We start from the raw sequence: 23,417 nt of genomic DNA, 5'->3' as shown, positions 1-23,417 counted from the left end.
GGAAGTTTGGGCTAATTTTTGTCAGTATGTTTTGAGAAGTCATTTCCTATTGAAACGCAAGTCCTTTATAATCCTCAGTTGTGTTCTTAATGCTCTCTTCATTACAGAACATTCCTAGATGCAAAATGGCTCATGATTCACAATGAAAACTTTGAAAAAGTAAGCATCCTTCTGTTGGATTCCAAACAAATGATGAAGGATTACAAAATTTAAGCCTAGAGAAATAGCAAAGTTCATCTAATGTAGTACTTTGTAGACCTTGCTAAATTAGAATTTAGATTTAAAATAAATATTTTGTCTTTGTTTGTAATTTTGTATTCTATAGGATACTACAAAATTATTTTTAAGTAGAGGGTTTAATTGACAAATTCCCAAATGATTCTGGCATTCTATTTGCTTAAAATATTCTTTCAAGCGAGGTATAATTAGAACTTAGTTAATAGATAATGCATGTATAAAATGATACTGTGAATAATCTAGACAGAGTTGGCAACAAATGCATGAAATTAATTTATAAATTTAGAAAAAGCAATTTTTTGAGGCTTTGGTGTAACAAGGTATGAAGAGAGTAATTTTGTGAAGTCTTGGTTCATCTCTGTGTTTGTAATACAGGAAGAAATTTCCTTAATTACGTGCCTCTGTATACAATGAGAAAAATGCCAGTGTTGCGGTTTGTTTTTATTTTGTTTTTGTTTTTTGGTTTGTCCACAGTCTCGAACACTGGAGCTGGCCTCTCTCTCTGAGCCAGTTTTTGCTGAAGGCTTATGCCCTACCACTCAACCTCAGTGCCACTTTTGTCTGGATTTTTCTGAGCAGTTTATTGGAGACAAGAATCTAATGAGCCTTCCTCCCTGGGTGGGCTTTGAACCATAATCTTCTGGTCTTAGCCACCTGAATATCTATGATAGATAAAAATATAAATATTATTTGCAAGTGTTCGGATTTCACAAATACCACTGGGGGGAAAATGTTGCAGCAAAGTTTAGTGTAGTGTTCTTTCCACATTAAGAAGGGCATCACATTAGCAGAAGTGTAGTATTTTTTTGCAATAGAGATAAGCTGTTCATGATGAGAATTACGGGAATTTTAAGGTGCACCTTACAAGTTGGAAATTGTTGGGCTAGGATGACTTTATGGCATAAAAGCTTGGGATTGATTTTCATAGAAATAATAGCTTATTCTTGAGGAATTAATTATTACACATCGTAGTTTTATCCTCTACCAGAATGTGGCTATATTTTCTGTTGATTTCTCAAACCTCCATTGAAACTGCAGCTATTGCAGAATTAAATAACATGCAAATAAGTACTGTTTTGAATGTCTCTGTATGTCTGTGAACCAGAGACATTCAAAATTTGAATGTCAAAATTCTGGTTCAGAATTTGAAAATGAGTAGTTAGTGTTTGTAATAATTTTGAAGAACACATATATTCTGTCCTCTTAACAATTATTCAGTTTTAAAAGTTAGGAGTTTCCAGAGAATTAAACTGTTTTCGGTTTTACTATGTGACAATACTAAAATTTTGGGTTTTTTTCCCCAAAATAATGGCAAATATATTGTGAAAATATTGTGTAGTTGATAACGTTTAAGTTAATGACCCTCTGATGAAGAAGGGGGTATTTAATTCAAATTAGATGGCAAATAGTGTTCATTTTTTTTAAAAAGGTAATACACATAGAATAATATTTACTATAGCAATACAGTGAAATTATATATTTTTATTTAAACTTGGTTGCTTTACTTTGTATTTTTTTTAATTCACAAAAATCTTTACAATATCTACTTTCCCTGTTGGTCATGAAGGCTTTATGGTAAGACAATAAAAGTTTTGTCACATCATTTGGGCCTTAATCAAAAACAACAATTTAAAACTAAGAGCATTTTGCAAAATATACTGTAGAACACACCTGAATATATCTATCCTAAAATTAGACTTTAAAACGCATCAAAAAGCAAAAACCAAATAAGCTGTTAAACACTGACAAGCTTATCAGAATGCTGCCAATGGCAAGCTATAACAGCTTTAAATGCTTGTGCCTGTACTGAAATATATGTTAGTAAACATCAAATAATTTCAATAAAGTGAATAACTCCTCTGCCTATGGTATTGTCTCAAATGTTACTTGTAAAAAATTCTTGATTAAAGGAACTGAATTCTGGGAACAGAATATTTAAGGGAAAGAAAACACTGAGAGGATAAAATAAAATCAACATCAATGACGTCTTGATCATTCTAAAGTGAGCAACACATCAATATTCACACTGAAGAATAGCAGATAATATATGGAACTTTTATTGGGCTTATAGTTTATAAATGTTGGAAAAGTTAAGAACTTAGATTTCAAAGAGAGGAAAATTAAGGTGGTCACAGAAAAGTGGCTTTCATCAAAACTTGTAAAATGATATAACACATATTTTGAAACATGCATCATAAGCTTCATTAAATTATTTATATTGCTATTTCCAGTTTCAATGTAAATTTTAGGTACTTTTAGATGAAGGAAACAATAAAGGGCATAGAAATAGGCCAGAATTGAAGTGAGAACATGGTAGAAATGGAAAACGAATGGGAGTATAATGCAATTGGGCAGTAATAACAAACATGATTGTTAAAATTTCCATATTAACTAATGCTACAAAGCCAGGCCAAAAGAAACATAGGTCCCATGGTTTCCCTTATTTGCAATATCTAGTATATGTATGAGTCAAGCGGAAAAGGTCAGATAATGTGATGTCAGGAAAATGAACCCTTAGATATGCATTTTAATGTTTTTTTCTTTCATGCATGTGTTTCTAACGCATTTATAAGATTATCTCTTTGTTCCTTTGTATGTCCCTCCCCCACAGTATAACCCCTGCTTTCACTATATTTGATGTCAGTATAACTTGTGGAGGAGATGGGGGAAAACCACTTGTTTAAGGATACAGGTGGACCTGTTGCAACAATGAGAAGTACCAGTTGTCATGTCCAAAACGAGCTTTACAACGTCGGTGCGGACGGGGGCAGGGGGAAGGGGGGGAAGGAGAAGGATTGGGATTGGGGGGGAGGGGGGAGGCTGGGAAGGGTGTGAAGGGTAAACAAAGGAGGAGGCTGCAATGCTTGGTAAGAAATGTATGCATTATCCTGCCCATGTAATTGTAACTCCTCTGTACAGTATGTTCCCAAATAAAATTAAAAAAAATTATTTTGGTTCAATGCACAGGACTGCTGAAAATGGCCAGTAAATAAATGGAATATTCTAATGGTGCCTGTTAAATTCTTAACTAACTCATGATTTGGTTGGCTCACTCATGAAGGACTGTACACACAGAGATTGCTTGCTAACTTACTAATTCTCCTTTGTTTCTTTCAAGAACATTTTTGAAGACTAAGACATTTAAAAGTCAGCAGAACAGGGGCTGGGAAGGTGGCTCAGTGGTAGAGCGATTGCCTTGCATGTTAGAGGCCCTGGGTTTGATTCCTCAGCACCACATAAGCAAAAAGAAAAAAGCCAGAATTGGCGTTTTCGCTCAAGTGGTAGAGCATTAGCCTTGAGCTGAAGAGCTGAGGGACAGCGTCCACTCCCAGAGTTCAGGCCCCACAACCGGACCCCACCCTCCCAAAAAAAGTCAGCGGAACAAAACACTCACATTATAGAGACTAATATAAGAAAAGTTGAAAAAATGGTTTAAACCAGTATGGGTCTATGAAAATGTTAAACTCCAATCTCCTATATTTGCTGAGTTTTTTCCGCAGAAAGTTATTGCAGCAATTACATTTTTAAAATACTCATCTTCCACCTCAAATTGCTTTCTTTTATTCTTACTATATGATATTTAAGATTTGATCAGCTACAGTACTCCAAACATTCATGAATATTTTAAGAGAAAACACTGTTATTTATTTTGAGAAAAAATTTGAAGTTATGATTTAGAAATTTGAAAGTTGTTTTGTTGCTGAATGAAAACTGTTCTGAAAGCAAATATGCACTAAGATACCAGGGTTCTGTTTATTAGGATGATATCCTCAACTTGCTAAAGGACTAACAAAAGAGTCAGCACAAACAAAAATTCACAACTCAAAATGGTAGCAGTTTTCACATGGCAATCTCTGCTCCAAGAATGCAAAAACTATCATTTTAAGTGGAAAGATCTCTGCCTATAAGTTACACTCAAATGACCAAACAAATCAGCATATGTTATAGGAGACAGTAGAATAGAGCAAGTTCAAAGAGCTAGTCTCCAGGATTGCTTTACCAAGGCTTAGCAAATTAACCATCATTTGAGGGGGAGAGACGGGGAGTTGCTGGGGGAATATGGATTAAGTGACTTTATGTTTAGAAAAAATTATAGCTAAAGTATCTTTCAAAGACTATTTTAGACCTTTGACTGAATTGGAAATATGGCCAAATAAAATATTGCTCTTCATCTCAAAAGTCCCGTACATTAAAGATTTACACAGTTCCACAGGTGGAGGAGGGAGGGTGGTTATATCTAGAAACATTTCTTTTAATGTTTATTATACCTAAACACTAATTCTTCTAAAAATGCTCTCCAAAATCTTGAGCAGAATTATCATACTCTGCAATTTAATGCTTCAATTCTTCAACAAAACGCTCACCTATTCCATGTAAATTCTGTCTCAGTGCCAACTGTATTGACTGTTATAATGAAGGATCTTTTTCAATCAACATTTTCACAACCATCCCGAAAGTTTCCCAGTGTTGCTGATAAACCTTTGATGAAGGAACTGCTGAATAGCTTGAAGGTGAAGTTTCTCGTGATGTTTTCAGAGACTGAGTAGAGGGCTGGGGAGGTAGCTCAGTGGCAGAGCGCTTGCCTTGCATGCATGAGGCCCTGTGTTCGATTCCTTAGCACCATACAAACAAAAAGTAAAAAATCTGGAAGTGGTGCTGTGGCTCAAGTGGTTGAACGCTAGCCTTTAGCTGAAGAGCTGAAGGACAGCTCCCAGGCCCAGAGTTCAGGCACCACAACTATGCTGAGACTTGTGGAATGAATATGCTCTGCTCCATCCTGGAGAGTAGCCCCTGCTGCTGAAACTGGAGCCAGATCTGTTGTATGGAGAGTCCTTTCGACCTCCAGGTGGAGGTCCCTTTTATCGGGAGAATGTTTCCTTGAAAAATGGGAAGAGTAGAACCTTTTCCTTCTAAAACCATCTCTTCTGTCCATCATGGTGGCTAGAGAGTAGACAAGAAAGAGTGAAATTATATTTTATGTAGCTTATTTCCCCTTCTTTTTCATTCTTTTCATTTTTTCTCTTTCTGTTTTGCATGCCTTAATTGCTGTTTTGCGCAGCCGCAGATATATCACCTTCATTGATTATTATATGTTATCCCCAATTGGGTACACACATAATCCAGAAATGTATTACTCTATTCACAAACTCTTAGGCTTAAATTCTTTAATAGCAGATTATCTCTTTATACCTATATAATTTTCAAGTAACTAATTTTAAGGATTTTTATTTTTTATTTTTTCATATTTCCTTTCTGTTCCTCCCCTCCTCTCATCTTACCCTTTTCTTCTCTCAATATTTCTTTACATTTACATGATTTTGAGTTTCACTTTTTAAATTTCAATTGTTCTTTTTCCATTTTTTCTTGTTTTTTTTTTTAATCTCTCTCCTAACATTCTGTCCAATCCTTTTCCCTCCCTGAAATTAGGAGTTTATTAAATTCACTCTCCTTTTACCTTTCCACATACATCTCAGCCTATTTCTCCCACATATTTCCCTAAACCTAATAATTTCTGGATTGCCAAATTCTTCTCTGCTGTTCAAAGCCTATTAATCCATACTTTTTTGAATTGATTGTATCTGTTGAACTACAATTTATCTGCAGCTATTTTGACTGTGCAAATACAGGACTGAGGTTGATGTTTGCCTTAAAATACTATTCTAGCACACAATGTTACTTTCATACCAAACGGACAGAACAAGACAGAAAAACACAAGAAAAATGGCAAATCAGGGTATCTCAACTCCCATTCGTGATAATCAATTGACAGAAGAGTTAAAGAATAATCCAGAGGAGAGTTCCCAAAAAGCTCTACAAATACTACTGCTAAACATGGTGAACGAAATGATTGAAAACTTGTAAAAGTCTCAGGATGAGCATGATAGGAAGAGAGAGGAGACAAACCAAAGATCAATACAGGAATCTCATGAGCATGAGGAACTACTCAAAGAGTGATACAAGAATTGCGTGAGCAGGTTGAGAACAGTCAATGAGAAATAAAGGAATTGTGTGAGCAAGCTGAGAACAGTCAAAAAAATACAGGAATTGTGTGAACGTGAGGAAGCTAATCAAAGAGTTATACAGGAATTGTGAGAGGGGATGAGAATACACAAATATTTTCATGGAATCTATAAACAGACAGCTGAAAGAATTCAGGTAAATCACAAAGGGAATGCAGAATGGTGCCCAACAGAAGGAATGGGAGTTCAAGGAAACAATAACCAATCAACTAAGTGATTTTAGAATAAACACTGAGCACAAAATGAAGGAAGTAAAGAAATTCATACAAGATTGAAAACAAAGCTCCAACGAAGAATTTGAAGCCATTAACGCCAACCAATTAGAAGGAAAAGAAAGAAAAAAAAACGAAGTAGAAAATCTTGACACTAGGTTAGACCATGCAGAACATTGAATCTGAGGGAGTGAGGACAGCCAGGATATTATAAAGAACATACAACTATCCAAGACAAATCCAAATAATATGATACATCTATTCACCATTTGGAAGACACCATCTGAAGGCCTAATCTGAGAATAATGGGTGTGGAGGATCACATAGAGACAGAACTTAATGGTCTAGGAAAATTGGTTAATAGGATCCTAGAAGAGAATTTCCCAAACATGCAAAAAGATAGGCCTATTCAGATACAAGAAGCTTTTAGAACCCCAAATAGACCAGACAAGGATAGGATATCCCACCATGACATTATAATCTGCACGGGATCAGTTCAGACAAAGGAAAAGTTCCTCAACGCTGTCAAGGAGTAAAAGTCAACCACTTATAAAGGAAAACCAATTAGAATCACCTCATATATTGCAGCAAGACAATTAAAGCAAGAAGAGCCTGCAATGATTGAGGCCATACTCTAAAGACAACTATCAATCAAGAACAGTGTAACCAACTAAACTCTCCTTCATAACCGAAGGTGAAATAAAAACCTTCCATAGCAAAGAAAAACTGAAACAATATATCTCCACCAAGCCAACTCTATAAAAGATACTTAAAGATGCTTACACATAGAAAATCAACAAGACCACAATAAAGTCCAAGAAACTGCACCCAAACTGAGAATCCAACAACCATAGGAAGAATCCAGTCACTGAAGCTCCCAAGAATGTGGATAACTTTGCAGGAACTCTCAAACACCTCTCATTCCTAACTCTGGACTTAACTCTCCAATTAAGTGACATAGACTGTCTAGTTGGGTTAAAAAGGAAGATCCTTCTATCTGCTGCATTCAGAAGTCAGAACTGTCCATAAAAAAACACATTTTGAAAGCGAAACGCTGGAACAAAATCTACCAGGCAAATGGCTCCCATAAACTGGTGGGAATTGCAATCCTAATATCACATGAAATAGACTTCAAATTAAAATTAGTGAGAATAGATAAAAAATGTCGCTACATACTAATTAAGGGATAGCTCCTTCAGGAGAATATTACAATTCTACATCTCTATTCACCAAACCACGGAGCACCCAAATTTAACCAAGAAACACTACATTCCCTCAATTTTCACATAGATCCAAAGACATTAATTGTTGGGAACTTTATCCCACCCCTATCCTCACTTCATAGATCAAACTGACAAAAACTCAACAAAGAAACCACAAATCTAAACAACTAGATTTAACAGACATCTACCTAATATTTCTCCCAGAAGTATCAGAATACAGGTTTTTCTCAGCACCACACAGAACATTTTCCAAATAGACCACATTTTAGGTCCAAAGCAAACCTGTCCAATTTGAGAAATATTGAAGTTATACCTTGCATTACTAAGAACACAAGGGAATAAATTTAGAACTCAACACCAAAAGCCACCAAAGAAAGTCCTGTAACATTTGGATGGTGAACAACACACTATTGAATCACCAATTGGTCACGGAATAGATTAGAAAGAAATTCAAATGTTCATGATATTCAACAAAAATGAACACAAAAATTACCAGCTCCTCTGGGACAAAGCAAAGGCAGTACTCAGAGGCAATTTTATAGCTCTGAGTTCCTACATCAACAAATTGGAGAGGGCTGAAATCAAAAATTTAGACAGATCTGAACCTCCTTGAAAAAGAGCAGCAAGATAAACCCCAATCCAGTAGTCGGAAAGAAATCATTAAATTAAATCAGAATTAAACGAATTAGAATCTAAAAAACAATACAAAGAATCAACACAACAAAGAGTTGATTCTTCAATTAAATTAACAAAATAGACAGACCTTTAGCAAAACTTAGAAAAAGAATAGAGCACAGCTAAATAAATAAATTCAAAGATGAGAATGGAAACTTCACCACAGAAAGTACCAAGATTCAGAACACTATAAGGGAATACTTCTCAAAACTTTATGCTTATAAGGTTGAGAACTTGGCAGAAATGCACCATTTCCTAGCAAATATTGACATGCTGAAACTAAACCAAGATCAGTTGAACCATCTTAAAAGGTCAATATAAAGCATTGAAATAGAAACAGCAATAAGAGACCTCCCATCCAAGAAAAGCCCAGAATCAGATGGATTTACAGTGGAATTCTACAAGGCCTTCAAAGCAGAGCTCACACCCATACTCCTTCAAATCTTCAATGAAATTGAAAGAGAAATTTCACTACCAAACTCATTCTATGAAGCCATCATAACCCTCATCCCAAAACTGGGCAGGGACTCATCAATTAAAGAGAAGTATAGACCCATTTCTTTGATGAACATTGAAGCAAAAGATCTCAACAAAATTTTGCATTGATCATGGTCTATGGTGGTCTGTTAGGGGGCATCCAAAATATGGGCACTTCTTCTGGGGGCTCATCCGTGATGCCCCCCATAAACTCACCCAGACCCCAAAGCATGGAGTCGTGAAAAACCCGACAAGTAAGTTGAGTCATTACCGTTCTCTGTTTTTGGTCGCCTGCAGATTCTGTATCTGTAATTCTGGTTTCCCGCGGGATCTGTATTCTGGTTGGCAAAGAGTCTTGTAGGACACGCTATAGGGCTGCCACGGGGTCTGTGGGAGAATTCCCGAGTCCCCATCTGAGTGAATTGCTGTTTAGTTCAACCTTTATGTGGTTAACAAATTAGCATCCACTTCATTGTGCTTATTTGTGTAAATGAACAAGCAACACAAACCACATCTTCCCACATCCAAAGGTAATGCAAATAAACCTAAGTCTCCCAAGAAAAGAATGACCATTGCATTAAATATTGATTTTATGAGCGATAATTGCTGTAATAAAACAAACAACATTATACTTCTTTTTTCATTGAGCTTCGGCTTGAGAAACTGAACAGCAGAAATAAATCTTAAGATATGAAACATGGCAGAAATGATAGTTCTCTGAAATCTGGGAGATGCATTGGCAAAACCACAGACATAATACACCCCTCACCTAGAGAAAAGCTTTTTATTAATCTGAATTTTGGCTAATATTTGACTTCTTGCAGTATAAAGCTACCAGGGAAACTGGCTCAAGGAATGAAGAGAACCAATGGCAATTTTTTACCTGGTGGCAGGTAAGAAACAAACTTTGTATTAGGCCCTCTAACTGCATACGTTATTAAATGACTGAATTTAAAAAAGTGAAATGCTTCATTGTATTTTCTCAGAAGCTAATCAAAGATGACAAGTCCTATACAATTTGGAGACACAAAGTGGATGCTGAGTGACTAGAAATCAAATCAGGTGTGGAATTTTAGAAAGTTAGTAAATGGCACCATGGCTCTGGAAGCAGATACAAAGGAATGATGCTCTGGAGAGGAGGTAGGGACACTCTGTGATCGGCCCATGGACAGATGAGGGTTCCAGCTGGAGGTGGGATCTTTAATTCTATGGCTTATCTTCCAGTGCTCAAAACTCTGTCTTCATAAATGGTAATTTCAATAACTCGAAGTCCTCTCTCAATGGGGTCAGTCAGGAGGAGGCCTTGGGGAGCATATATCTTCTCATTCTGTTCTTGAATATATTTGGAGACTTTCTTCATTATGAGAACATTCTCATAATGGGTTTCCATACACAAGAAGATGGTATATGCTGTCAAACAAGCCAAAAAGCCTTCAAGATATGACTGGCCCCCAAGCTTCTCTGCTTCTGCATAAAGATTATTTAGAGTTTGAACTGTTTCTTCAACTTGCTGCCTATCAATCCTGTTCTCCAACTCTGCAGGAAACTTGGTCCGGAACTGACAGCGTGTGCCACTGCTGTAGTCGCACTGAATGAATACCTTCCTGGACACCGGCGCCTGCTGCAGCCTCATGGTGAGGACAGGACCCACCTCCCCACCTCCTAGGCCCTCCAGCTGCTGTCGCGCTGGGCCCCATCAATCCCTTTTTAAGATCAAGAGTCCAGAGTAAGTTTTGGAAAAACGAGGCAAAATAGATAAAATAATTATTTTAAAAAAATAAGCATAAAGAATAGTGTTAACAGGTGTGCAAGTGTTCAGACTGCATCTGTTGGAGATGGTTACAAGATTAAGCCTTTTGTGTTTGTTTACAAAAATATATGGTTAGTAAAAAAAAATGTCATTTTGGTAAATTATCCTGGGCTATTGGCTAAACAGTCTTAATATCCAACAGGGCCAAAGCCTCCCAAGTCTATGCAATGTATCCTTAACCAGTCTGTGTAGGAATTTGTAGTCCAGCATGAGCTGTGACAGTACCTTGGAGCCACTGAGAGACCTGCTGCTGCAGCTGCACACCCTAATGGGTAAAGTTTGAAGACCAGCTGACAGTCACCTGGAAGAAATCTATATCATCACTCAGACCACCTCCACCATGGAAAAGTAGTCTGAACTCCTTCCGGGTTCAATCACTTGAGACTCAACCCGGTTAAAAGCTGCTAAAACTAAGATCTTGTGGGACATTATTTTGGGTGATATCCAAAAACCCTCTCTATTCCCACAGTAGATATTGGGAGAAAGGATATCACTGGCTTGCTTGCCATAGGCACTTCAGTGCATAGTCACTGGAAATCTACTCTATACTCACAGCCTAGTTTGGCTCTGGTATGGTAATAATCTGAGTGTGTTATCAATGCAGGTAGTAAAAGGATAAGACACAGCTCTGCTCTTAGCTTTAAAATCTAGCAAAATTCTCCATCGCAGTGGTGTTTTGAGGCTGTTCTGAGATAACTTGGTTCGACAAGCAAGAGGAAAAAATGGGCAGTTTTACACTCTAGCCACAAAGAAGCTCGAGGAATTGTAAAGAAGAGCAGGGTAGTAAAGGAAACCTTGGGGGAAAAATTGGGAAAAAAATTGGTATCCTTTGGATAAAAAATAAATAAAAAAGGACGTCTTAAAATGTTTAAAAAATATAAGGACCTTTGGTACTGTTATTTTTTTACTCACAATTGGACCTTGTAAAAAAAGAGATCAGTGCAGTCCATCTCTTAGTTCTGAGATCCCAATACCAAACTGTAAATATAAAAGACTGTGCCAATTAGGGGACCATGATTGGTTCCCGATGCTCTAGAAGAGGATGGACTGAAGATCTACAGAAACTGCATTTTAAGATTAAGTCAACAACCTGTAGCTGTGCTGCCCTGAGAATACCCTCAAAAGAGGAACAGTTCTCAAAAAACCGCAGGCTGCCACCAACCCTGCCCACCCTTAAGGAACAGACCAGTTGCCTAATTGTTCCATCAGAAAAATGGTAGTGCCATCAGGGTGGACTTAAAACCCCTGAAAATGTGAACTTGCTTGTTTGGAAACCCCCTGAACTTGTGAACTCGCTTGTGTGAAACTCCCTAAACTTGATTGTTTGATACTATAAAAGCTGTGCTAAGTTTTAATTTTGTACTCAGGAACTCTTAGCGTCACTGGTTACCGAGTGTGCAGAGAACCAAGCTCTAGCTTGCAATAAACGACTCTTTGCTGTTTGCATTGATCGTGGTCTCTGGTAGTCTGTGAGGGGGCATCTGAGATCTGGGCACTTCACCTAGGAATTAACTTAACCACAGAAGTGAAGGATCACTATGATAAAAAATTTAAAAACCTGAAAAAGGAAATCAAAACAGAACTTAGGAAGTGGAAAAACCTCCCATGATCCTGGATTAGAAGGATCAACATTGTGAAAATGGCAATACTTTCCAAAGCTATCTACAAATTCAATATGATACCTATGAATATTCCAGCCTTATTATTCAAGGAAATAGAAGAGTCAATCCAAAAATTCATATGGAACAATTAAAGACCCCGAATAGCAAAACTGATGCTTAACAAAAAGAACTGTGTTGGAGGAATATCAATACCAAATTGCAAACTCTACTACAAAGCCATATTAAACAAAAGAGCTTAGTAGTGGCACAAGAACAGACTTCAGAACAAATGGAAGATAATTGAAAACCCAGAAATGGACCCACAGCTCTATAGCCATCTAATCTTCCATAATGGAGGTAAAAATTAGGATGGAAGAAAGACAGCCTCTTCAGTAAATGGTGCTGGCAAAATTGGTTAACAACTTGTAGAAAATAAAACCTATATCCTTCGATATCACCCTTCACCAGAATCAACTCCCAATGGATAAAAATCCTCAGAGTCAAAGGAGACACTCTGCATTAATGTTCGTCAACGAGATGGGTCTATAGTTCTCCTTCTTTGATGAGTCCCTGCTTGGTTTTGGGATGAGGGTTATGATGGATTCATAGAATGTGTTTGGTAGTGAACATTCTCTTTCAATTTCATTGAAGAGTTGGAGGAGTATTGGTGTGAGCTCTGCTTTGAAGGCCTTGTAGAATTCCGCTGTAAACCCATCTGGTCATGGACTTTTCTTAGCTTAGAGGTCTCTTATTCCTGTTACTATTTCAATGCTTGATATGGGCCTGTTAAGCTGGTTTAACTCAACTTGGTTTAGTTTTGGCTTGTCAATATTTACTAGGAAAAGATCCATTTCGGTCAAGTTCTCAAACTTATGAGCATAAAGTTTTGAGAAGTATTCCCTTATAATGTTCTGAATTTTGATTGTTTCCGTGGTGATGTTTCCATTCTCATCTCTGAGTTTATTAATTTGGATGTGTTCTCTTCTTTTTCTGATAAGATTTGCTAAGGGTCTGTCAATTTTGTTAATTTTTTCGAAGAACCAACTCTTTGTTTTGTTGATTCTTTCTATAGTTTTTTGGATTCTATTTCATTTAATTCTGATTTAATTTTAATTATTTCTTTCTGTCTACTGCATTGGGGTTTATCTTGCTGCTCTTTTTCAAGGAGGTTCAGATGTCTCATTAAATTGTTGGTTTCAGATCTCTCCAATTTGTTGATGTAGGAGCTCAGAGCTATAAACTTGCCTCTGAGTACTGCCTTTGCTCTGTCCGAGAGGAGCTGGTAATTTGTGTGCTAATTTTTGTTGAATAGGATGAATATTTGAATTTCCTTTCTAATCTCTTCCATGACCCACTTGTGATTCAGCAGTGTGTTGTTCAGCCTCCATGTGTTACTGGACTTTCTTTGGAGGCTTTTGGTGTTGAGTTCTAATTTTATTCCCTTGTGGTCAGAGAGAATGCAAGGTATAACTTCAATGTTTCTGAATTTCGACATGTTTGCTTTGTGGCCTAAAATGTGGTCTGATTTAGAAAATGTTCCATGTGCTGCTCAGAAGAACGTGTATTCTGATGCTGCTGGGTGAAATATTTGGTAGATATCTGTTAATTCTAGTTGATCTATGCAGTTGTTTAGATATGCAGTTTCTCTGTTGAGTTTTTGCCGAGTTGATCTATCTAGTGGGGAGAGTGGTGTGTTAAAATCCCCAACAATTAATGTCTTTGGATCTATATGGGATTTGAGGGAAAGTAGTGTTTCTTGGATAAATTTGGGTGCTCCATTGTTTGGCGAATAGATATTTAGAATTCTAATATCCTCCTGAAGGAAAGATTCCTTAATTAGTATGTAGCAACCTTCTTTGTATTTTCTCACGAATTTTAGTTTGAAGTCTATTTTATCTGATATTAGGATTGCAACACCCGCCTGTGTATGGGGGCCATTTGCTTGATAGATTTTGCTGCAGCCTTTAACATTGAAAATGTGTTTGTTTTTACGGGCAAGATGTGACTCCTGAAGCATCTGCATGGCAAAGGACATAGCTAGCAAGATCAATAGAAAACCCACGGATTGGGAGAAGATCTTCACTAGCCATACAATGGTCAACGTCTCATATCTAAAATATACCTGGACCTCAAAAAATTAAATCCCACAACAACAAATCCGCAAAGGAACAACTTCCCAATTAATACGTGGGCTAAAGGATTAAAGAGACACTTCTCTGAAGAAGCAAGAAGGATGCCCTATAGACACATGAAGAAATGCTCACTTTCCCAAGCCATAAAGGAAGTGCAAATCAAAACAACATGGAGATACCACCTCACTCCAGTTAGAATGGCTAAAATCAAGAACTGTAATAACAACAGATGCTGGAGGGGATGTGGGCTGAAGGGATCTTTACTGCATTGTTTGTGGGAGTGTAAATTTGTTCAACCACTTTGGAAAGTAGTATGGAGTTTCTTCAAAAGACTCCACACAGAGCTCCCCTATGACCCAGCAATCCCATATTTGGGCATTTACCCAAATGATCACAAACAAGACCACACTAAATCTAGGAGCAAAACTGTGTTTATTGCAACATTATTTACCATATCTAAGATACGGAACCAACCCAGAAGCCCCTCAGTAGATGAATGGTCAAGAAAATGTGGTATATATACACAATGAAATTCTATGCCTCCATCAGAAAGAATGGCATGGCCTCATTTTTTAGGAAATGGAAAGACTTGGAAAAAATTATATTGAGTGAAGTAATCTAGGCCCAAAGAAACATAGTTCTCATGGTTCCCCTTATTTGCAATATCTAGTATATGTCTGAGAGAAGCAGAAAAGTTCATATAAATAAATTTTAGGCTAAATAAACCCCAAGATAAGGATTCAAATGGTTTTTCTTCCTTGCGATTATTTTTAACATATATATAAGATGATTTTTTTTGTTGCTTTGTACAGCCCTACTGCACGGTATAACCCCTGTTCTCCCTGTATTTGATGTTGGTATACTTTGTGGATGGGAAGTGAAAAGGAAAATTGTTTAAATAGGGATACAGGGGGACCAATTGCAACAATGAGATGTACAACACATTAAGTCAAAAAATGAACCTAACAACTTTGACTGAGGGGCAGGGGGTGGGCGAGGTTGGTGGGGATGGGCGTGGAGGTGTGTCGTGGGGGAGGGGGTGATGGCAAGGGATGGGAAGGGGAAACAATGGAGGAGGCAACAATGCTTGATAAGAAAAGTACTCCTGGGCTGGAAAGTTTGCTCAGTGGTAGAGTGCTTGCCTTGCATGCATGAGACCCTCGGTTAGATTCCTCAGCACCATATAAGCAAAAAGAAAAAAAAGCGGGAAGTGGCACTGTGGCTCAATTCGTAGAGCATTAGCCTTGAGATGAAGGGTTGAGGGCCAGCACCCAGGCCCATAGTTCAGGCCCCATTCCTGGACACCCCCCCCCAAAAAAAATGAATGCATTTATTACCTTGTCCATGTAATTGTATACCCTCTCTGCACTATTTCCACAATTTAAAAAAGGCATAATCTTTAACTTCCAAGTTAAAAAGAGACCAATAGCATACCCCCACTTAATTTAGGTTCTTGAAAAAATATTTACTTGGCTTTTTCCCACTTTAATGCTCCAAAATCAATGAAAATTTTAAGAAAATTAATATGATTGTCATTACTTCAATCAGAACACTAACTGTGATGTGCCCTCTTTTTCTCACTTTGCTCTTGGAAAATACTCCTTAAATTGATGATATGTGGTTGATTTGAGAGTCAGAGTTAGAGGCTTCTACTTGTATGATTATCCCAGAATGGTTTAAAGTAGTTTTTTTTTCCCCTATGTTATCGAACTACATTGCCTGGCTGTACTTTGAACACACCCTCACACCTGAGCACATTATTTGAAATTGCACTTCAGCATTTCCTTGGCACATTCTTCTTTATTCCTTTTTCTTCTTTTCCACTTTCGTTCTGAGTTCACAGTTGCTCTATTTCCATTTCATCTGTACAAACTGCTAAGAACATTTTTCACGTACCACTTCTTGTTTGCACATGTCCAGTCTATGTAAGAAGGTACTTTCTCCATGTTAAGCAATAGGGTCATACTCACTATCTGAAGGGGAAAGTTCAACAGTGTAACCTTATGCCCACATTAGCGGGTGTACAATTTAAAGCATTTGGAGGCAAACAGACATATTATAATTGAAAGGCTCCTTAGGGACATTTTCTTGGAGCACATTAGATTACCCACGAGAACTATAAATATCCACAAACTTTGGAGCTAATTAGTAAGTATCCAAATTAAAACTAGATCCTGAATGCTGTGTTAATACAAGTCACCATTGTATTATTGTTGCATTAGAATCCTTCCCTACTTGCCAATGTATATGAAAAAAAGAAAGAAAGGCATTAGAGCAAAATGCCTTATCTTTTTAGGCATTTAATCCTAGTAGTGAGGGTACTGTCTGAACTCTTCCATTCAATAAAAGTTTGAAATTTATAAGTGCACTTCCTACATATAAGATTTTGTGGGAAGTAGTGCTGTGGCTCAAGTGGTAGAGCGCTCGCCTTGTGCTGCAGAGCACAGGGACAGCGCCCAGGCCCAGAGTTCAAGCCCTACGATCGACAAAAAAAAAAAAAAAAGAATTTGTGGAAAGTTGATTGGCAGGGTTATTTCAGAATGGAAATATCCCTGAAAAGAACTAGATTGAAATACAGTATTTGGCAATTATGATGACTCAGTGGCTAAAGAAGAATCAATTTGAGGTGTCTTGAGTAACATTAGTATATTTTCAACCTAATATTTGGTGTTACTTGTCCTACATTTTTAATGGATAGTCTGATAAGATATCTAAACATATATACAGATATTTCAATGAAATCCCAAATTGATGTGGATACATGGGTAACTCATTGGAACTGTAGGACAAATGAGTCCTGTCTGTGTTTTAGTTCAATCTATAATCTCCTGGCTAAAAAAGGCTTCAAAACTATTAACAGAATACATCTAATTAAAGTTCATGTCAGTTACATCAGTATAATTCTTCTAAGGATAGGATAAAAGCATTTGTTCCCAACATTTAAAATCAACAGGATCTCTTGAATTCCTGGATCCAGAATTTTATGGCTTCAAATTCATATCTCAAAATTCCATCAATATGACATATCTCTACCATTTTACCAAAACTCTGTTCTCATTGAACTTGTCTCTGCCCTTTTAATTTTCAAATCCAAATAGCATATTTCCTTCAATACCTCTGTAAGAGTTTTGACCTTTTCTTCTGGCAAATTCTTTCCTTTCTTTACTTGTATAAATCTGTGTTTATTACTTTCTTGTTTCCTTCTTTATCTCTTTGTTCCAATCTTGTCCACACTGGTGCTCATATTGCTCGCACTTGTGTCAGAACTTTCCTTTTCCTCTTCCCTTTAATAATGCCCCCGATTTTATTATTCTTTTTCATATTCATGGTCATGAATATTTTGATGGTGTCTAAACAGACCTATCTTTGCAACAGTTTAATATAAACTCAGAACTCTCAGTGAGTTTTTTCCCCTAAATCCATCATTTCCTTCTGTAATCTTTATCACCAAGAATATCACTAACACAGTTGCCAGGCCATGGCTGTAGAACACTTTAGATTTATTCTTACCCATCTACTCCCTCCCATTAGATTAGATGAATGATCAAGATTTTCTCAGTTTCTGTCACTAATATGATTTCTATGTACTCCTTTTTATACCCCTGACACCAGCCTGTTTCATGTAATCATCACTGGTCACCTAATATTAAACAACCTTTAACAAGTATGTTTTTGCCCCATAGTTTTTTTCATACTGGTCCTCTCCACCACCAAATTACTACTCCTTATAAGCACACAGAGTGAAGAGCTCAGACACAAATTCTAGTATCATTATTTATTCATTACATTGACTGTTGGCCTTACATTTCTTATCTGTAAATGGATGTAATCTACCAGAAATATTGAAGAATGTATTTATTGACTTCTAGAGCAAGAAAAAAGAAAGTGAAGAGTCCTTACATTTTCCACCTTAGCTTACAAATAAGAAAAGAGTCAAATCCAGGTTTTTGGTATAAAATCTCAAATTTTTTCATGCAGAAATAAAAATAAATTTTACCTCCTGGCTCTAAGGCCTGTGTTCTTTTAAGGCAACTACAGATATGTAAGTGTTATTATGTAAATTGTGTCATGTGTTTACAGATGTATTGAAGACCATACTGTTAATATGTCTAAGGCGTTGGGGTCCCGGGTAAGGGTCACAAAATCACCAGGACACAGGGGATGCAGAGTGCAAACAGCAATTGCCACTGAATGCTGTGCTTTATTGTTAGTGGGTATTTAAAGACAAGCAAGCATTATCTTTGCCAAGATTTAGTCAGGAGACATTCACAAAAAATTCCAACAGGTACATTTTACTTAATCTATGAGACAATGACTTGGTATATTATTATCTAAACTATTTTAGAGAAAGCTGAAACCACTTCCCCAATCTCAGGAAAATGCTTGACCAGCTGATCATCTATGTTTAAGCAAGCAGAAGAGCTACTTCCTTAGCTCCCAGGAGTCTGTGACATGTGTTTTGAGATAGGGAGATAGAACATGTTCCCTCTCAAGCCCGGCATGCCAAGAGCTTTCCATATACACAAACATAGTCCTCAGATAATCCTGAGGCTGGAGCCTGCATCATTCTGCCCTTTTAACATAGACCCTAAGTCTTCATAGAAAACATTGATATTGAATAGTATCTATATGGGAATGTTATTTGAACTAATCACACTTAGTCCATCTAAATTTCTCTTTTGTTTTATTTGTTGTCAAGTGTTCTTCATAAATTTATGCACAGATTTTCTCCAGTGGACTGGAGAGAAACTAAAACTGACCACGGATTTCTGTCTAATGAGTGAACATGCTTGAGGCATTTGTTGTTACCTTCTAGGGATATACAACTAAGCCAATGGCTGTTTGGGTAATGAAAGGCTTTCTCCTAAGTTCTCAAGGTTAGAACAAACAAGATCAGTTGATAACAGAAAGCACTCAACATATTATGTTTTATCTACGTGGAATAATCAACATTTGTAAATAAATGATTTTATTTATAAAAAATCAATACCACGATGAAAAGTGAATATACATTAGACAGACTGCAAGAATGACATTAGGGTTTTTACTCTCTCACCAGTTTATGTGATTGTGTTTCTTGATATTGAAACTCTCCTCTTGTTATTGTATGTAATCCAATGCTGTTTATAACTATGTATTCAATGTGGGAAAGCTAGCTGCAAAGATGGCTAATAATTTTTCCTTTTCAATCACAACATTGTCATTATCAGGCTACATTGTGGTCATTATTTTTATTATTATTACCATCATAAGTGCTAATTATTGAAAGTCTGATATGTGTCTTTGATTTTGCAATTATTTGTATTTTGATTAATAATTTTAATGTTACCACTGTGCATGCAATCACGTTAAATATTTGAATAAAGAAACCCTCAAAGAAACAACTGCCCAATAAATAAGTGGGAGAAAGACTTAAAGAGAAACTTCTCAGAAGAAGAAAGAAGGATGGCCAATAGACACATGAAGAAATGTTCAACATCCCTAGCCATAAAAGAAATGCAAATCAAAACAACATTAAGATATCACCTCACTCCAGTTTGAATGGCAAAAATCAAGAACTCTAACAACAACAGATGCTGGAGGGGATGTGGACAGAAAGGAACCTTACTTCATTGTTGGTGGGAATGTAAACTTGTTCAACCACTTTGGAAAGCAGTATGGAGGTTCCTCAAAAGACTTAACATAGAACTCCCCTATGACCCAGCAATCCCATTTTTGGGCATTTACCCAAATGTTTACAAACAAGACCACACTAAAGCTACCAGCACAACTATGTTTATTGCAGCATTATTTACCATAGCTAAGATATGGAACCAACCCAGATGCCCCTCAGTAGATGAATGGATCAAGAAAATGTGATATATATACACAATGGAATTCTATGCCTCCATCAGAAAGAACTATATCGCCCCATTTCTTAGGAAATGGAAAAACTTGGAAAAAATTATATTAAGTGAAGTAAGCCAGGCCCAAAGAATCATAGGTCCCATGGTTTCGGTTATTTGTAATATCTAGTTAGTATATATATGAGTCAAGCGGAAAAGGTCAGATAATGTGATGTCAGGAAAATGAACCCTTAGATGTGTATTTTAATGTTTTTTTTCTTTCATGCATGTGTTTCTAACGCATTTATAAGATTATCTCTTTGTTCCTTTGTATGTCCCTCCCCCACAGTATAACCCCTGCTTTCACTATATTTGATGTCAGTATAACTTGTGGAGATAGGGAAAAACCACTTGTTTAAGGATACAGGTGGACCTGTTGCAACAATGAGAAGTACAAGTTATAATGTCCAAAACGAGCTTTACAACGTTGGTGGGGGGTGGGGAAGGGGGGGGAAGGAGAAGGATTGGGATTGGGGGGGAGGGGGGAGGCTGGGAAGGGATGTGAAGGGTAAACAAAGGAGGAGGCTGCAATGCTTTGTAAGAAATGTACGCATTATCCTGCCCATGTATTTGTAACTCCTCTGTACAGTATGTTCACAAATAAAATTAAATTAAATTAAAAGAAAGAAAAATAAAAAAAAGGAAACAAAAAACTAAGCCATAACAGGTAGCTTGACAATGTGCTTATAACAAATTATTGAATAGATTTTTTGAAGCATTGCAAATTCCTAACCAGTATGAATTAACTTCCTCTCTCCCTGTGATTACACACAAATATTTAAGAGTTTAAACAGAATTTTTCAAAGAATATACTTATAAACATTACTAAAATATCTTGTGTATATCTAAAATTTCATTGAAAGAAAAAACTCTAATTTCTATTGAATTATTAGTTATTTTACTACAGGAAACTTGGGAAAATAGACTGTATATCTTTGAAATGAAAAAGGTAAAAAATAGTAGAATAAAATTTTCAGAGGATGTCTGTCTTCAGAAATATATATATATATATATATATATGTGTACATATATGTATATATATATATATATATATTTCTGTGTAGAAAGACATACATTTTTAGAGAGAATTTGTCATCAGAAATATATACATATATATAAATTTATGTGTAGAACAATGTACATTATCGTGAAGCAAAAATCTTAAAACATTATTAAAATTAAAAAAAAAATCAAACCAAGTGCCAGTAACTCATGCCTATATCTACTCTGGAGGCTGAGATCTTAGAACTGTTTTCAAAACTAGCCCAAACAGAAAAATACTTGTTAGATTCTTATCTCCAATTAACCACTCAAAAACCGGAATTAGCTCTGTTCTCCAAGATGTAGACTGCTGGCCTTGAACATAAAAATGCCTAGGGACAATGCCCAGGCCTTGTAAACAATAACAACAAAAACAACAACAAAATGTATCACATTAATTTCACCAAAGCATCTTTTAAATGCTGTGAATATTTCTTAGAAAAATGAATGCATGCTCCTGGAAAATGTTAAGTAAAAAGTATCGAATATTTACGTCTATGTTAAAATATGACTATTTAAATTGTTTAAGGTATTTAGGTAATGATTAAGAATTAAGCATAATGATTCGTAGGTAATATATTGGGGCCGGCCTTTTATTCTATTTTACGATAATAGTAAGATGACATTTGTAATGATTATATAAAATTATTCTTGCTTGTTATTTGAATTATAATAAGTGATAAACATTTTTAAATGATTTCCTAAGGAAAGGTTCATTTGCTTAATGCTATCAATTCTTTTGTAATTTCAAAACAATTAAGAAAATTATTGTTTTCTTCTTCTAGTTTTCATATGTTGGTAGAAATTAAAATTCCAAAAAAATCAATGGAGGTTGGCATTCAGGAACATCTTCATAAACACTAATACTGAAGTCCCTTAAGTGAAATTGTTTTATTTCATTTTTTATTTTCATAAATAAATCATGATGATTGTGATTTTTTTCTTTTCACTGCTATTGGCTCTTATCTTGAGAATACGTTTTTCCTAGAAAAGTAGAGAAAAGCAATTGGATTGAGCAAGTAAGACATGGTTTTCATAAAAAGCAGATGCATAGATTTGTGTCTTCTCTCATTTGCTAAATGTTTCTTCCAGAAAAGATTATAAATTACTTATAAAAGATACATAATTCGTATGTATTCCAGTTATCACATGCACTTTTTGAGTGAGTTATCTCTGTATACACTCAAAATAAACAGAAATCACATCTTTGTTTTAAAAACTAGTTTACAAAGTGTTTTTAAACAACACCAAAACATCTTTCTAGGTAATCTGCGTTTTGTGTGAAGTATTTTTTACAATAGGTTTTTTGCTGACATGTAATTCACATGCAATATATTATCCCCTTTCATTGTATACATTTTATTACTTTGGAAGTGAATTGTACAATCAGAGGTTTTCCAAGTGTAATTTTCACAAACTTGCATTTCTTCAAATAGAAATTCTGTAAACTTTAGAACAGACATTAAAATAGATATAAAATTCACTTACAGGAACTTGTCCATCATACATTCTCTATAGTGTGTCTTTTCAAAATTTGTTTTGGGGGATTATTTCCAAGGTCTCCCATATACTGTTCCAGTGCACTGTCAATGAACTACATTCCCTGTCCAAACAAGTTTTTTACTTCTCTTTAATACATACATAGAAGTGTAATGGCTGGATCGTATACAATTCACTTTGACCTTTTGAAGACTTGAAATCTTGCTTGCTAAAATGATTGCAGTATTACACAAATTGATCTGATGTGTGGAGTAAATCAATTTCTCCACAAATGCATTAGTAAATTTTTTTCGTCTTTTAATATAATTGTCACATTAGTGACTTTTCTTTTTATTTTTTCTTAGATACTAAAGAGGAGCTTACTTCATATACACCTCCTATTGACTATTAATTTACATCTGTTCTTTAAAGAAATATCCTATTCAGAAATAATTTGTATACAATTAGAAGATATAAAAATACTTAAAACTCAGGATCATTGTAGCCTTACATTGTAGCATTAGCAAGTATGTGTCCTTTATCTATTGCATATGTTTTCACTTCTTGTGATACTGTCCTTTGAATTATGAAAGGTTTTCAGTTGATATTATCTAGTTTATTCTTG

At 36.0% G+C, this 23,417-nt stretch overlaps 1 pseudogene; it reads right to left on the bottom strand.

The window, feature by feature from the left end:
• Window positions 1-9,933: 9,933 nt before the first annotated feature.
• LOC138822780 (golgin subfamily A member 7 pseudogene) lies at window positions 9,934-10,477 on the bottom strand (annotated as a pseudogene).
• Between the last annotated feature and the right edge of the window lie 12,940 nt (window positions 10,478-23,417).

The sequence above is a fragment of the Dipodomys merriami genome, unplaced genomic scaffold (assembly GCF_024711535.1).
Source record: "Dipodomys merriami isolate MVZ:Mamm:240054 unplaced genomic scaffold, mDipMer1.0.p SCAF_115, whole genome shotgun sequence".
NCBI classification, from domain to species: Eukaryota; Metazoa; Chordata; class Mammalia; order Rodentia; family Heteromyidae; genus Dipodomys; species Dipodomys merriami.
This window is presented reverse-complemented; position numbering and strand designations above follow the sequence as displayed.